Raw genomic sequence first — 17346 nt, 5'->3', positions numbered from 1 at the left:
GGAGCCAGCCATGAAATCTGTGCTCAGCCAGGAGTGCAGGACCTGTCCACAAAACTCCCCTGGGAAAGGCTGGTCAGGGGATCTCTGCACTGTGACCTTGGTGTGAAGGCCCCAGCTCTTTGCCATGATCAAGAGAGCTCAACCTGCCGTGCAAGTTGGCATTTCTCAGACTCCTTTCTACCTACTTGAGCTGAACTTATCAGAAGCTTGTATAAACCCCCTTGAATAATTCTTTTTCCTACTTCTCTGCTTCTGGATGGGGTTGGAATTTTTATGCCTGAATAACACCTTAATTGGCTGCTTTTCACTGGCCCAACTGGGAAGAATAAATGCCAGAAGTTTGATAAATGTAAGTAGTATGTAAAAGCAACAAGTCAGCTCATAAATAAATTATCCTGAAGCCTTCTGTAAATGCAATAGCTTTTCAGTGCATCTATTTTCTGTTCTAGTGCTTGTGAGCACTTGCAAAATGCCTCCTTGGATTGAGTAAACTGAAGAGATCCAGATAATGAACAGAGAGTGTTCTCTTTCTGGCAATCAGATTGACCACACAGGATCTCTACACTGAAAGGATTTATTTGTGCACAAAGGCCAAAATCTACAAATAATGATATCTTATAATCTTTTCAGTTATTTCTAAGAGATCACAATTATTTCCTGACTACATTATGGAAAACCACCTTTTAGCACAGTATTTCCAAAGGCAAAACTGCACAATGAAAAAAATAATCTGATCATTTTTGAACAAGCTGATCAAAACTTCAAATTATCTGGGATGAGAAAGCCCTCCTTATGCAGCACTCCATGTTTATACCACAGGTAATTAGCTCATTACATACATTAGCATAGTTACTGCTATTAAAAGTGGCACAGAGAGCTCTGTCAGTCTACAGTGTATTGGGTATTTATTGCATATTCTTCATGTTTGTGATGAGCTGCTGAAAATAAACACAGAAGGTTGAACTTTCTGTCCATCACTGAGCAGTTCTAGCACTCCCAATTTCATTTCTGTGTTGTGTTTCATAAATGTATTGAGTGCTGAACTGCCACAATGAGCCTTGACAGCACTGGCAGCACATTTAAAAGCAGAATTTGTTCCTTTTGATATACTCTTCATAGCTGTATTTCCCTATCCATCTGTCTGATCAGCCTAATCAATGTGGGGGGAAAATACCTGAGCCAATTAAAGTGTAAAATAACCTTTGGAAAGAACAGGTTGTGAAGGAGTCTATGAAATATTCTGCTGGGAAGGAGTTCTTTGTTTGAATAAACCAAAGGTTAAATCACTTTTTGAAGTGTGGTTTTACTGATTTTCTTGGTGTGACTTGCTGGCTTAGTATTTATTCACATGCTGGGAAATCATATCTCCATTTATCATTCCTAAGAAATCAATATATCATGTTGTCATATATTCATATCTCATAGTTATGCAAAAATAGGAAACCTCAAGCACTTGGATGTAAATGGTTAAGATAAGAAAGAGTGAAAACAAACCAGTCCCTGTTGCTGGGAGTTTCAAATTAGAGGTCAAAGTTAAGCTGGAAATTGTTTGAGGATTCTGTGTCATTGCTTAAAATGATGATTATATATTAGAAGGATACCTCATCCAGACCTCACTGAAGATGCAGTGCTGCATATTCATATATTATTTTGGCTCTGAAGAGCCAAGAACCTCAGTTTTCCCTGTGAACCTAGAGAAAATGTGCTGATTCTTTTACCAATCTTAATATCCAAATCAAGAATTCTGAATTTAGTCACAGATTTGCTGAAAGATTATACTATAATGAACCGCAGTGCCAACAGAAATGTTGGCATTAAACCAGTTGCCATTAGGTTTATACTCTACCAGATCTACCAGATCTACCAGACCTACCAGATCTACCAGATTTAATGATGGACATTTCACACATATTTTAGAGAGGCCTGAAGTTAGACCTTTTCCAGCAAAATTCTTTAATTAAAACCACCATTTTTTTGCATTTTAACTGTTTTTTTCTGAAGGAATTTAGATTAGATAAGCTATCAGTAAAGTTAAGCATTATTTGTGTGAAATCCCATCTGTGCCTTGGGGTCTCAAAAGCTGAAGGACTTGAGATGTTCATGGTGCCTATCATAGAATCACAGAATTTTAGGGGTTGGAATAGACCTTAGAGATCATCCAGTCCCAACCCCCTGCCCTGGGCAGGGACACCTCCCACCAGAACAGGTTGCTCAAGGCCTCATCCAACCTGGCTGTGAACACTGCCAGGGTTGGGGCAGCCACAGCCTCCCTGGGCAACCTGTGCCAGTGTCTCACCACCCTCACAGGAAAAACTTCTTCCCAATATCTAATCTAAATTTCCCTCTTTCAATTTCTCCCCATTCCTCCTTGTCCTGTCACTGCAGTTCCTAACAAAGGGTCCCTCTCTGGCCCCCCTTATAGGCTCCTCAAATACTGATAGGCTGCTACGAGGTCTCCACAAAGCTTTTTTGCTTTGAATAAGGACCCTCTGCCCCCAAAAGTTGTCTCTAACACAACTAAGACCCTCCCAAGCTCTCCAGGCTTCCTCCCAGTTGCAGAATTCAGCTCACAGCTTGGATTTTTGGAATGGGTGCTCAGGCCTTGCTGTGCTAAACTTTGGCCATCACTCTAAGTTTATTATACTAATAAAGCCAGATTTCTATTGAAGTGGAAGTCTGGTTTTTTGGCCTTCTTTGGTCACTAGAGACTCAGGTTATTTATACAGCAGAGATTACTGCTCTATAAACACACAGATATATGTGCCCAGTTTAGGTCTTCTTGAATAGACAACTTATCTCTATCAGCTCATGACTGGAAAGGTATTTTTGCAACATAAGGAATATAAGTCCTTTTTTTATGTTTTTAAGCAGAGTGTTGGGGAGCAAATTAGTTTATGAAAAGCTGATGGAGGCCCTTCTAGTGTTCCTTTCACAACAGATCATCAGCAAGTGATTTAGCCCATTCTCCCATGGAGATACCACATGGATTAATCTGAACATAGCATTAACAGAGGAGAGATATATATTTATCTCTATCAACATCATAACGTTGTCTTGTGGGGATTGATTATGGTTTATCATTTCTACTGGCTCAGCACCAGTTCTGCAACCTCAGCAGCAGCTATTTTGAGGGACATAACAAACGTCACTGTACTTCAGTTACACCTGCAGCATGTCCAGCTAGGAAAGAGCAGCCTGAGCTGCCACTGCCAAATGCTAGACTGGCCACAAAAGGCTCTTGCCCTTCCTTCTCCTCCAGCTGAAGGGGGGGAAAGTTAAACAAAAGGGAAAATAAACACAAAAAAATACCCCTAAAAAACAAGGAAGGGGAAAAAAGATGAGGGGAGAAAAAAAATCTAAGAAAATACACACAAATAAAGCAAAACTGAAAGCAAAGAGGGGGAAAAACCCACAAGGGAAAAAGTTCTAAGGGAGCAAAAAAGGCTTAGGAAAAAATCCAAAGGGAGGAATTCAAAAAGATAAACAAGAGGGGGGATGGAAAAAAGTACAATGGGAAACAAAATGAAGGGGAAAAATATAATTAAATAATTATTCAAGAGGAGGAATTAAACAAAGTAAACAAACAAGGAGAGGAATAAAAGAAAAACAAATGAAAAAACAAAGAGGGGTAATGGGAAAAAACCCACAACAAAGTGGGGGAACAAAGGTGAAAGGTGAGAAAGAAGGGGAGAACAAAAAGAAGGAGAGGAAAAAGGAAAAATCAAGGGTGGAAGAGGAAAATAAAGGAGAAAAAAAAGACCCCACACTTGCACTTTTGCCCCAGAACATTCAATAGTTGAAGGGTTGAATACTATACACAAAGGTACTAAGTATCCCAGTGTCTCTGTTCCAAGAACTCCAGCCAAAAATTGTCCCCCTGAATTGCCAAATAAGTTTAGGAATTTGACAGTGATTCAGGCTAGAGGGTGAGGAATGAGGAAGGCAGGCTTGGCTCAGGCTTGGGGGCCGCTATGGAAAGTGCTGCTGCCAGCTGACTACTTTCTCACTGTCTTTTCTCTTCCAGTCCATGGAATTATGGGCATTTGCCAAACACTGACTGCTCTTGGCCAGCCAGTGAGCCTAAACCTAAGCACCTGTGTAACAGATATGTGCAGTCGGATATGTTTACCGTGGCTGGTCCATCTGTAGTACATGCCACAAGTGTGTAGACTTACTCTGGGTGGATTGGGAGCAAGAATCCATGAGGGAAAAAAAAGCCTGCTGGCTGAATCACAAGTACTTCTCTCTTTCTCCTTGCTCTGTTTTTATTTACCCTCACCTATCTACATCTGTGGGTGGGTTTTCCATTGCCAAGTGATTGCTGCTGGATGAGGGTGAAGAAACTTGTTTTAACAAAGCAATTCTTTAGCAAAATACACAATTTTAACTATTTGCACACTTCATCTTTGGGATCTATAAGAGGCATTTGGCAACTGTGCATGGGGTTATTTAACAACCTTGACTTGGTTCTGTGAACTGAGAGGACCACATTGTGTGTCTCTTAGGGAATAAGATAGAATAGGGAAAAGGGAAGGGAAGGGAAAAGGGAAGGGAAGGGAAAAGGGAAGGGAAGGGAAAAGGGAAGGGAAGGGAAAAGGGAAGGGAAGGGAAAAGGGAAGGGAAGGGAAAAGGGAAGGGAAGGGAAAAGGGAAGGGAAGGGAAAAGGGAAGGGAAGGGAAAAGGGAAGGGAAGGGAAAAGGGAAGGGAAGGGAAAAGGGAAGGGAAGGGAAAAGGGAAGGGAAGGGAAAAGGGAAGGGAAGGGAAAAGGGAAGGGAAGGGAAAAGGGAAGGGAAGGGAAAAGGGAAGGGAAGGGAAAAGGGAAGGGAAGGGAAAAGGGAAGGGAAGGGAAAAGGGAAGGGAAGGGAAAAGGGAAGGGAAGGGAAAAGGGAAGGGAAGGGAAAAGGGAAGGGAAGGGAAAAGGGAAGGGAAGGGAAAAGGGAAGGGAAGGGAAAAGGGAAGGGAAAAGGGAAGAGAAAAGGGAAGAGAAAAGGGAAGAGAAAAGGGAAGAGAAAAGGGAAGAGAAAAGGGAAGAGAAAAGGGAAGAGAAAAGGGAAGAGAAAAGGGAAGAGAAAAGGGAAGAGAAGCACAGGTCCAGCAGCAACTGTCTCTCAACAGTATGTTCCCAACCTTTCCAGCAACATGGAGATGGTTTGAAAACACAACCCTAGTATCCTTTTGGTTTTCACTGAAGATTAAAATGCTCACAGGACTTTCTGCTATAAACCCACACCTCAGCCAAATGAGTAATTCACAGTTAAAACTTCATAAGCTTTTCCTCAGATTTCAGTTGTTTTAGGAGTAAATTTTATGAACAAACATAATTAGCCATTTTGAAATGCTTCATAAGACAAGATAATTCCTTCCTGACCCCTATTGGAATCTTGAAGGCTGAATACTGATTATCCTGGTTGAGCACGTAAACCTTCCAGCTCTGTGTTGATAAACTAGATTAGTTCACACATAAAGACTTTAACTCATAGACTTAATGACTACAAAGCAGTGATGTGAATCTATAATTAGCACAGGTGTGAAGTTTTGAGAGGCTTTTAATTGGATTGCAGGTGAGATTAAATAAGGCTTCTAGGCATTTTGCAAGAAGTGCTGGGCTGATGTGGGGGTTTAGTCACATAATGATTTCAGTTCATTTGGGGAGAATAAGGAGATAAAATGAAGCTTAATTCCAGCACAGGGTCTGATACACAGAAGTGAACAATGAAAAGGTTTTCTTCCTGATAGTTTGAGGACACTCTGAGGGACTATGAGGGACTGTCTTTTGGGATTTACTCAATCTGGTCATTTCATCACTGATATCAGGGATCTGGACACAGCCAGGAAATTATTGCTGTATTAAATCACTGTTGCTTTAAAAATGAAAATTATTTAGTCCCTAAATCCATGTATTTTCCTGGAAAAGAACACCAACTTCTGATCTTGTCAACTCTGCTCTATTTTAATATATTCCATGGTTTCAGGAGTTAATGTTTTAGCCACTATTAATAGAACCATGTATAAATGGTGTAGGTCCTTGCAGTTTGGGAGTTCTGGAGTTAATTTCTTTATCAAGTATTTGTAAGTCCTCAGTTTGACTGAGTAGTGGGAAAAGTGTGTAGCAGAAAGGAGTTATCACCACACCTCTCAATCTTCCAAATTAAATTCACTCTTGCAGCATGTCTAATCACTTCAGGTTACCTCATCACCCTCTCTCTAGCAGAGGCTGTGCAGCACCATTTCTTACAAAATAGGCACATTTCAATTGAGTTTTCAGACTGCTCTTATTTTATCATGTCATATGTGAGACAATTAGGGTATTAACCCAATAAAAAAGCAGCAAAAGATGTGACTGATCACTTATCAAGAATTGTTTAGAAAGTAATTCACAAGGACCTTATTTAGGGCTGTAAGAAGCAGCTGCAATTACACATCCAAAGTGATACTTCTAAAATATTAAACTTTTTTCCCTCACTAATTACAGAGATATAAATTTTATAGATCCTGCTAGCTGGAGTTACATCAGTCATTAAATAACCTTAACCAGGCCTCATTTTTCCTGACTTAGAGCAAATATATTTAACTTTATTTTTAATTAGGAGTTATAACTGCAGAAAAAAAAGTGTTGCTTTGTTATCTTTCAGCATATTTTTTATCTAGACATTCATCCCATTTCATGTTTCATTTTCAGTGCTCCAGTGATGAGCTTAGTTAGACTTTTCCCCACCTCTGCTCTTGATAAGAGTTTGATCCTGTAGCTCTCACTGCAAGTAGAATTCTGGTTGCAGAAATGATTATTACAACCCAAACCTGCAATTTTATACATACATACACTCCATTTTTTCCATTCAATATAACTCCTATCTTTGGGAATGACCCAGCACTCCCACTTTTGGACCATTTGGTGACTTTCAGTTAATTGAAGTTTTGTCATTGCCTTCATCAGAAGCACAAGAGTTCCTTTGAGTGACATTTTCGATCTTCTCTATCACTTAATAATCTGGGAGGTATTTATTATTTAAGAAAAAAAAATCCACACCTCAGAACATACTTTTTTTTCCCCCCCACAGTTTTCTCTTCATAATGACCTAAATGGGAGAGTATTTTTCTACTCCTCTTTGTGGAGATATAACCACTAGGTGCTAACTAATAATGCCATTTACTTGACATGTTTCATGTTCTATCATTTTGCTAGTAAAAGACTCTGAAAAATGGAAACAATACCCAAAATTATCCTCTGCCAATCCCTGGAAAACTGGCAATGTGCCTTCAACCTACCTGAGGGTCCTCTGCTCCCTCAGCAACATTTTCAACACCTTAGTTTCATTGTCCTGTAAATCTGATCCACTGTAGCAGTTCCCATCCTTATCCACATTCAGATAAAATATATATTATTTAAAATAATAGCTCAATATATCCAAAAATTCCTTTCTAGAGAGGTTCTTGACAATCAACCACTCCAGGAGGTCCCAAGCTTAGGACTGACCCTTTGGGTATAGGCTGCAATGGGAGACCTTAGACAACTCAGCCTGCAGCTCTCTACTCTTGTTCCAAGAAACCTCTGAATTGGGTCTGAGCAATGCAATCTAACAACATTTGGAAACAAAGAAAGCAATAAAGAAAATTTCACTGAGTTTTAGTTCTTATCCCTGGGCACAAAAATGCCAGATTAATGATTTTAGCTACCTCAGACTGTGGTAAGGTAGCAATGGTATGCGGTTTCCTAATCTGTAAGTGTAGAGTACAAACAAGATCCTACCTGCTCTTTCCACCTGGTTAACCTCATCCCATGGTGTTGGCCATAGCAGGACCCAAGGTCTAGACCAGTGGGCTGATGAAAACAGGACTGAAATCTCCACTTAGGCAGAGGTCTCACTCTTTAGGTCGGATAGTACTTGAGGGCACACTTTGAATCCCCTGGATGCCTCTTAGCTTTTCACACAGTCAATCCAGCCTCATTCCTGGCAGGCAGGTGTGCTGTAGCATGGAAATAGATGGGCTGTGGGCAGACTTTTGAACCCTCTTGGATAATGAAGGGAATAAAACTCAGAGCAGTGGGGAGGATTCACAGAGGATTTGGCCCTGGATATCACACACCCCAGAATAAAAAACAGTTTCTGTTGAAACAACAAGCTTTATACCAAATCCCTGAAAATCACACTCTGTTGTTTCTCTATTGAAAAGAAGGTCCCTTGACCATGTACCCAGTCACTGCAGCCTGAATTCCTTCTATTTCCCACTAGCATTAGTTACAAACTCCTGAAAACTAGGTTAATGTTAGTGCACTTTGGCTCTGCAATGAATTCATGGCATTTGACATTCATAACTCCACATTTCTAAAAACAGATTAGTCCATTAAAAAACTTCTTAATAATGGTTTTATCAAAGCATACATTGCCTAAAGCAATACAATTATTGGTCAATAATTCCTCTTTAGCTGTCTCTATTACTACCATTTTATTTCAACACTTGGCTTCTTCCCCTTTGATCTGCTAATTATCTTTTTACCCTCTGATCCTCTCTGCAATTCCTTGGCAATTTGATCCATTAATTACAGTGCCCATAGTCCCTGTTTTCTGCAGAATGTGCATTTTTCCTGACCCTCTTCACCTCTCTTCATACAAATCTTTCTGTAGGGTATATCTACCTCTGTAAATAAACACTTAGATTTTTTTCAATGTTAATAACCGTTGGTTATATTTCCATCCTGAAGACTCTATTACAAACACAATTTCTGCCATATATATATATACCATAAAACCCACATTATTTCCTCCTATAATGCTTTTCTCACTTAATGAGCACATGACTCATGGATCACTGAATTTTCTGCATTGCCAATTTCTTAGTCTCTAGTAAAACTGATGTAGACTTTTAGTGCAACCTAAATCTGTTTTAGAGTGGTAGAATTTGAGGAAAATAAACTCAGTTTGTTTACTTGTACAGTCCAGAAATGATGGTGCTGGATTTCATTCGTTTACTGGGATCAGGATATCCTGTAAGAATTACAAAGTCTCTTACTGTACCAGGCACAGAGACACTGTTGGGTCTCTTCAAAGTCTGTGTAAAAGGACACACTCATTTACACCTCCTGTGTCTCAGTTTGCCCATTGGTGTTGTGGGAACTCAACTGTTAATATTTCCCTACCTTTTCACCCTCAGAGTGAGCAGATTTAGTTGAGAACATCAATAAAGCACAGCAAAACACAGACTCTGCAATTCTAATTTTATTTAGTTTTTCTGTGGCACTGAGTTGCAAATGTTCACTGAGTCCTTTGGCCAAAGTTAGCAGCTGTTTAAAGTAATGTGTTTGTGCTGTGTCCACTCAAATGAACTCAACAACTTCTCTTTGCAGAGAAACCACTGCAGAGTTGCCAAACGCTGATCATTAATGCACAATTTTTCTTTCTGACATCGTTTCTGCTTGAAAAATGATTGATTGGACACTTCTTTTCTTGTATAAATAATCTTTACATGTTTTAATATAGAGGATTCATTTTAGTTCCTCCAGTGGAAAAGAAAAAGATTCTCATTTCTGTGCATCCAACTCTTTTAAATCAGATTATTCCTATAAATATGGGGATTGCAAAGGCAAAATGCATTTTGCTGTGCAGGGGTATCTCCTTCTACAATCCAAAGGAAAATCTTCTAAGGAATAACATTCTTTTTGCACAATTTCCACCCCAAAGTGTGCTTATTGAATATACTCCTGTCTAATCATATTGACTTATTCCTCCTTTCTTCCCTTTTAGACCTACCTGATAGCATATAATTTGCCATTTTTCACATTAGTTCTTAAATAGCTCTCACTTCCTTGCACCACAAGGCACTTAACAGCTTTGCAGTAATCTGATTGTTCTATTGTCTGAATATTTCTTGATACAGAAAAGTGAAGAACAAGATCAGCTTGAAATACCTTGAAATACAGGAGGCCATTTCCCTGGAACTGAAGCAAGTAATGGAGAATTTGTAAAATAAAAGATAAAGAAATGAATTGTGGTTTGCAATAAATACATGCACTGCTCCAAAGGGTATTTCTGTTTGAATTATGGGATTTCTCCTTCATTGTTTGGGAATCAGGACTTGTCTGCTTGATTTCACTTTATAGTCCCCTAGCCAGGTGTCTCAGCTGCTTCAGAGACAGGTGGAATTCAATGCTATAGGGGGAAGCTGAGTCCATTGATTGATGGCAGATCTCAGATCTGCCAAACAGAACCACAAAGGTGGCAGAAGTGCTGACACTGTAGTTTTTCTTCACTTCCACCTGCATTATGAAGGAAAACTTTATGCTGCTTCCTTTGGTGGAACTCAGTTCCATCAAATATTCCAACCATAAACTCAGCATCTCCAACCACCACATTAAACAGCTGCTGAATTCAGCCCTGGATTTGTAACTAACCTGAAATGTGCAATAGTAAAAGAAGAAAACAGTTTATCAAGAAAATCTTCAAAGAGAAATACCATTCCTTCTCATCAAATAGCCTTTATTTGTGTGTGTTCAATACTTGCCCTAGTCAATATTTAGATTATTAAAATCCAGTGAGCTACATAGTGTGAACATAAACAATTTTTTCTATACCAGAATCCAGAGTTCAGCTGATTGTGACGCTTTTTAATCTTCACTTTCAATCCAATTTCACATAACCAAAACAATTAGGTCATTCTCATTTGTCATTAGTTAATATCTCTCATTAATAACAGTTTAATGTCTTTATTTTCCTTTTGTATCCCTCTAGCAAACTGCACCAGGTAATTTTCAGTTGCTTATGCATTTTTTCCCCTTTCCTTTCTATTTCTAGCTTTTCCTCTCTGTATTGCCCAGACTATGTTTTAGTGTCACAGAATTTTGAGAAATCTGTGGAGTTCCTTTGTATTGCTTTGCTTTACCATAACAAAAAGTCAAGGTGATTTTCCACAGTGGTTGCCAACCACTGTGTTCTCATACACAGAATTCAGCTGCACTTCATTCCTTAGTTTTTTTTCTACATTGTGCCTTTCCTACCACTCCAAGTTGTTTATACCCACTAAAGCTTTAGGCTAGTAGAGCTTACTCCAACTCTTGCGTTTGTCCTTTCAGCTCTGAATAGCAATGAAACTCCAAGATTTTAAAAAAAAACTTTAGGATTTAATTTTCAGTCATCTTTTGACTTCTTTCTCTAATATTTTTTTTGCTGCCAATAGCTTCAATATTTTGCACTAGAAACCTCATCTAAAGGTGAGTGAAGTCAATGAAAATCTTTCAGCTGAAGTTTGTGGTCTTTAAAGAGAGCCCTAATTCAACAGCTGAGCCAGCCCCAACTCCTTCAATAGCTGATCTATGGGTTATGCTTTGACATAGACACAAACTCCAGAACAATTAAGTTTATATTTATAACTTATGTGAATATATGAGTAAGAGCACATCACACATGCACAGGAATTGCAATGCTTTGTTGACTATAACCTTCTCCCCAGGAAGATTTAATAAAGAGTGAGATGCAAACTCCACTTTTGTAGCACACAGGATTGCCTCGCCTATTTCTGCAGGGAGAGGCACAGCCTTTAAATGTTGTTTATCACTGAAATGTTTAGCTCTCTTTCCTCTCTTCTTTGTTCCCTGTGCTATTTAAGCAAGATGCTTTATTTGAACAAGAGCTCTTTAACCTCATCATAGTGAGGTTTTTCTCTCATTTCAAACCTGTGATTAATTAATAGAAACCCCAGTGCCCTTGCTGCCCCTGCTTTGAGATGAGCTGACAGTTTGCCTTTTGATGAAGACAGGTAAGGAGGAAGCAGTCTCCAAACTGAGCTGGGACTGCTCAGCCTGGATAAGAGAAGGCTGAGGTGTGATCTTATTAATGTGTGAAAATCACTGAAGGGAGGGTGCAAAAATGACAGAGTCAGGCTCTTTCATGTAGTGCTCAGGGACAGGACAAGCGTCAGTGGGCAAAACCTGAAACACAGGAACATCAGGAACACATATTTAGTCTACCAGTGACCAACCACTGGAACTCTTTGTCCATAGAGGTTGTGGGGTCTCCATTCTTGAAGTTATTCCAAAGCTGTCTGGACACAGCCATAGAATCATAGAATATTTTGGAATATAAGGGACCTTGAAGATCATCTTGTTCCAAATCCACTGCCTTGGGCAGGGATGCCACTAGACCAAGTTGCTTAAAGTCCCATCCAGCCTGCTCTGTGTGGCCCTGCTTGAGCAGAAAGGTTGGTAAAATTATCTCCAGAATTCCAACCATTCTGTGCTTCTGTGAAATGTCCATTAGACCAGTGCCTCTACACGAAACACATTGGACCCAAAATGTGAGGATGTTGAGTGTCTTCGAGGCCACACTAGTATGAATATGTGCTGTCAAGAACCATAAAAAGAAAGGCATAAATCATATTAGATTCTCCGTATTAAATAAGGTTCCTATTCTGTGTAGCACCCCAAATATCATAAGGTTTTGATCAATTTTTTAAATGTCTTTGCTCACTTATGAAGCTTCTTGTCTCGCTCTTCTTTGCTATCCTGTTTCTGTAATAAGAAAGAAATATTTCTCTGCCTGGCCGATTTCTTTGAACTGAAAAATAAACCCATAACTTGGGGCATGCTTGGAAGTGTTTACAGATGCTCAGTAACCCCATGAAGGCTCTCATGTCCCTTTGAATTTAATGGAAGTTGACACTGAATTCAATGAAGTGCGAATTTCCCTCTCAATTTCAGGAGCTCTTTCTCTGGATTTATTATGCCTGTGATTTCACACAGTCTCTGTAAACAGTCTTATAATACAGCCACCAGCTCAGCCATGGGATTTCAGTTGAGAAGTTAGAGACCAAAGTCTGTTGCCATGAGTTGCCTCCAGTTCACATTTGGGATGGATAATCTGGATGCAATGCTCTTGAAACATGTCTTTTATTACTAATTGATTTCATTTATTTTTGAGCAGTTTCTTATTATTAGAAAGGGTCAATCTTCCTCTTCTAGGGACATAGGAAGCCCATCCCTGGAAGGCCAGGCTGGTTGCACCTCTGAACAACATGGTCTAGTGGAAGGTGTCCCTGCCCATGGCAATGGGTGGAATGGAACCAGATATCTTTTAAGGTCTCTTCCAACCCAAAACATTCTATGATTTTATTCTATTGATAATGTATTACAAAACAAGATTAACTGCTGCACAAAGGTCTTACAAACCAGAGAGGTCCATCTTGCTCCCGAGGGCCTGTGTTGGGAGTGGTGGCATGGTAACAAACCTCACGTAGGATGATACATCTACTCCTCCAAACTGCTCCCCATCTTGTGAACAGTGATGTGTGACACTTCCAAGTCCCTTGTGCCAGCTGATGATCCTGTGGAGAACACGTGCTTGGTTATGGCTTCAAAACCATAGTTGGGGTTAAATTTCATATATATGTGTCCCAGCAGGCTTAAGAATATGGATTTCTTCTTCGTTTGTTTTTTTTTTTTTTCTCTTCTGTGTGTAAGTAAATTGCTCTCAAAAGATAACTGCAATCCTGGATCATATGAGGTACAGAATATTTGGACTGTAAATTCCCTTTGCAGATCTGCAGGGGAAGGTTTAGCTTCCTATCCTTCTAATCCTACCACAGTGCTTGCTGCCCTTGGTAGTTTTTAAGCAAGCAGGTGCCTGGAAGTAAAGAGTCAGAGATCTGATTACTGTCTGTGCTGTGCTCTGAGGAGTGATGAGAGGAGTTAGGCTGGGGCAGAGACAAGCAGGAAATGGAAGGGAATAGCAGAAATGCCACTGCCCTGGGTCACATACCAGAGTGGAGCTGCTCTGGCAGAAGCATCTCCTCCCCAGCCTGGCACAGTGACAGACTTGCCCCTTGGCCAGCAAATGAGCTGAGGGTTCAGAGAGACACAAAGGTGCTGTGCTGGCAGGGAGAAAAATCTCATCTCTGCTTCAGGGTCTTGAGAGAGGGGAGTGAATGTAAGAGCTGATGTCTCCTCACCTCTGCCAGGAAAACTTGTAGCTCTTGCTAAACTGTTTTTCTGGTTTTAGTCTCAACAAACATCTATGCAGTAAAGATCTATTAAAATCAACTGACTTATGCTGGTGCTTAAAGCTACTCACAGAAATAAGTGCTTTGCTGAAAAAGGATGGACTTTAGCTGAAGTTTTTGCTGTATAAATTTCTCAGTCAGTATTTTAACTGGGCTGTGTAATTTGCCATCGTTTAATGTGAGGCATCTCCTTGGGCCTTCTGTTCTGAATAGTCTTAGACATATATTCAGGAAGACTGTGCTCATCCTATGCCTCACTACATCTTACTACGGACTTATCATGCCACTCTATAACCTTGCTGGAGGGAGAGTTTGAAGCTAATGCAGGAAAGCTAGTCTCTCATATTGATGAACAAAGATAGAGCAGCACTGAGGTGAAACTCAGCATGACCCAGCAGTGTGGGCTCACAGCCCAGAAACCAACCAAATCCTGGGCTGCATCCCCAAAGGAGTGTAGGCAGCAGGTTAAAAAAGGGGATTCTCCCCCTCTACTCTGCTTTTGTGAGACCTAACCGGGAATACTGCATGCAGTTCTGGTGTCCTCAACATAAGAAGAACATGGAACTGTTGGAGGAAGTCCAGAGGAAGCCACAAAGTGGATAAGAGGGCCGGAGCATCTCCCCTATGAGTACAGGCTGAGAGAGTTGGGGCTGTTCAGCCTGGAGAAGGTTGTGTGGAGACCTTATAGCAGACTTCCAGGATCTGAAGGGGCTCCAGGGAAGCTGGAGAGGGACTCTTTGTTAGGAGCTGCAGTGAAAGGACAAGGGGCAATGGGTAAAAATTGAAAGAAGGGAAATTTAGTTTAGATATTAGGAAGAAGTTTTTTCCTGTGAGGGTGGTGAGACACTGGCACAGGTTGCCCAGGGAGGTTGAGGATACCCCAACCCTGGTAATTCAATGAAGCCTTGAGCAACCTGTTCTGGTGGGAGGTGTCCCTGCCCAGGGCAGGGGGTTGGGACTGGATGATTTCTAAGGTCCATTCCAACCCCTAAAACTCTATGATTCTATGATTTTAAAGTAGCTATCTCTGAATATCCACCTCAGTGCAGAAAGCTTTGGTGGATTCCTGTTGGTTATCTTAAGAGAGATGGAGATTGTATATTTAAATATTACCAGTCCTAAAGTCAGCTCAGTATATTATTAGAAACTTAGTTTCTATGGGTTTTTATCCTATATGGCATTTGTCATACTGCCTAATCAGGTTGTTTACACATTTCAGTCCCCAAATTATGTAAGATTATGGAGTGTAGAGCAATCTCTGGGAAATATTTTGCCTGTTTGTTTGCTTCTGACAAAAATTTGCAAAAAAAAATAATAAAATAAACTCCTTCAGATCCACTGCTAGTCAAAAAGCATTAAAATATAAAATTAGAGAGTCAGGGCTTTTCAAAAGCCTAATCTGGTCTGAGCTCTTCAACACAGAACTTCACCAGTGCAATAAACAGTAAGACATTCCCTCTGAGCCTGATAAAACCTGCTGATGTCTGCAGGGAACTATGCTGCTGTGGAAATAGTATAACTACTCCATCACTGCTAGCATTGCATATACACTCCTAGAGCCAACTTGGAAATGTTCAAGCAAGATATTACCAGCCTCGTTGACAATAACCACTTGTCTCATGTAAAATATCCATGTAGACTGCACAATGTGCTCCTATAGGCACAGCAGTTTCTTTTCCTAGGCTTGGGATATTCAGGGTGTTGTATAGTCTGAGTGACAACCAAATATGTGCAAATACAGGGAGAAGGAAAATCTATGGAAAGCTGTAAAAATATTATGTGCAGTCTCTGAAGTACCAAAAATAATTCTGTCAGAATTATTCTCCCTTTCTTCATGTAGTCCCAACCTTTCTATTTTAGTCCCCAAAAAGTATATTTAGAAAGCAAACTGGCATGATTACAACACCTGGAAGAAATGACAAAATAGTACTGAAAAAAAGCCACTAGGAATAACACGGGCAAAGGCAGAAAAAGAAAATAACGTTATTTGTACAAAGTTTGTGTGTAACAATCACAGACAGGAGAACTCTGCTAAGTACATTCAGAGCAGGATTTTCCCGCTGACTTGTGCTGTATATTAGGAAGAATTTAGTGAGGACACTCACTATGTGATCCATGTTATTTGCTCTCTGTCTCTGAGTGTTCAGAATTTATGAAAGACTTAAGATTTTGCTTAGAAGTTGGTTAAAATAATCTGCATTATTTTAAGGGATGAACATGATGACTGTTAGGTTTTGACTTTGCAGAGATGATGGAAAGGTGCCTTCCAGAGCAAAAGAAGATCAACAAATCATAGAATCATCAAGGTTGGATGAGACCTCTAAGATCATCGAGTCCAACCATTAACCTGTCACTGCTGTGACCCCTGAAGCCTAAACCAGATCTTCCAGTGCCAGATCCAGATGCTTCTTAAACACTTTCAGGGTTGGTTACTCCACCACCTCCCTGGGCAATATTCCAGTGCCTGAACACCCTAACAGGGAAATAATTTTTCATAACATCCCATACAGAAACATCCTTGGAGTTTGTATAGCTCTGACCCTCATTCCATGCTCCCTCTATTTAAGCAATAGGGAACAGAAGAAATATTTTCTGAGCAAAGACCACAGTGTTGATAACATGTGTGCTGGAGTAACAGCCCATCCCGTTTCCAGAGGGTTTGCCTTGGCACAAAGCTGAGGAGCAGCTCTCTCTGTCACCCAATGATCCCAGAAATTTGAGCATTTCCATGTTTTTTAAAGCCCTTTCAAGTGGAGCTCAGTTCTCTTCACACCTCATTTCTGGAGTGGTTTCTGCTTCCTCCATGTGCCAATGGGAAGCAGCTGCAGCATTCCTGTTCCACTCCAGCTCTCCTGGGGACTCCCTCAGTGCCCTCCCTCCAGCCCAGGATGTATTACAAGTGACACCAAGACAGAGGAATGACACATCTCAAACTTCAGAAGGAAATGTGTGGATGCTGAGGTTCATGTTTGATCTGTCATATCATCCCCTCTGACATTCCCTCTGCCTTGGTCTGTCCAGAGAGAAGAGCAGAAGGAATAAAAATACAATTCAGCATGCCTGCAGGGAGGAATGCTGTGCACACAGCTGGACACAGTGGGTTCAGGCCACCCCAGCCTCCTGAATATTAAAATCAGAGAGAACAGTGAGTTGAACAAGTTCATTATTTGAGACGTTTCAAGTTGGGCTTTTCAATTCATTTTCACTTTCTCTCACATGAGCCTTGGCTTACTTGACCTGTACATTCTCTGACTGAAACACCACAGATAAGCCTCTCTCCAGCAGTGGCCTTTGTTATCTAGGGCTGTTTGGGAACAGAAATGTGCTACCAGTATCCCAAAAGAAAGCCTGTTTTATGTC

Source organism: Acanthisitta chloris, unplaced genomic scaffold, assembly GCF_000695815.1.
Source record: "Acanthisitta chloris isolate BGI_N310 unplaced genomic scaffold, ASM69581v1 scaffold2409, whole genome shotgun sequence".
In the NCBI taxonomy this organism is placed as follows: Eukaryota; Metazoa; Chordata; class Aves; order Passeriformes; family Acanthisittidae; genus Acanthisitta; species Acanthisitta chloris.
This window is presented reverse-complemented; position numbering follows the sequence as displayed.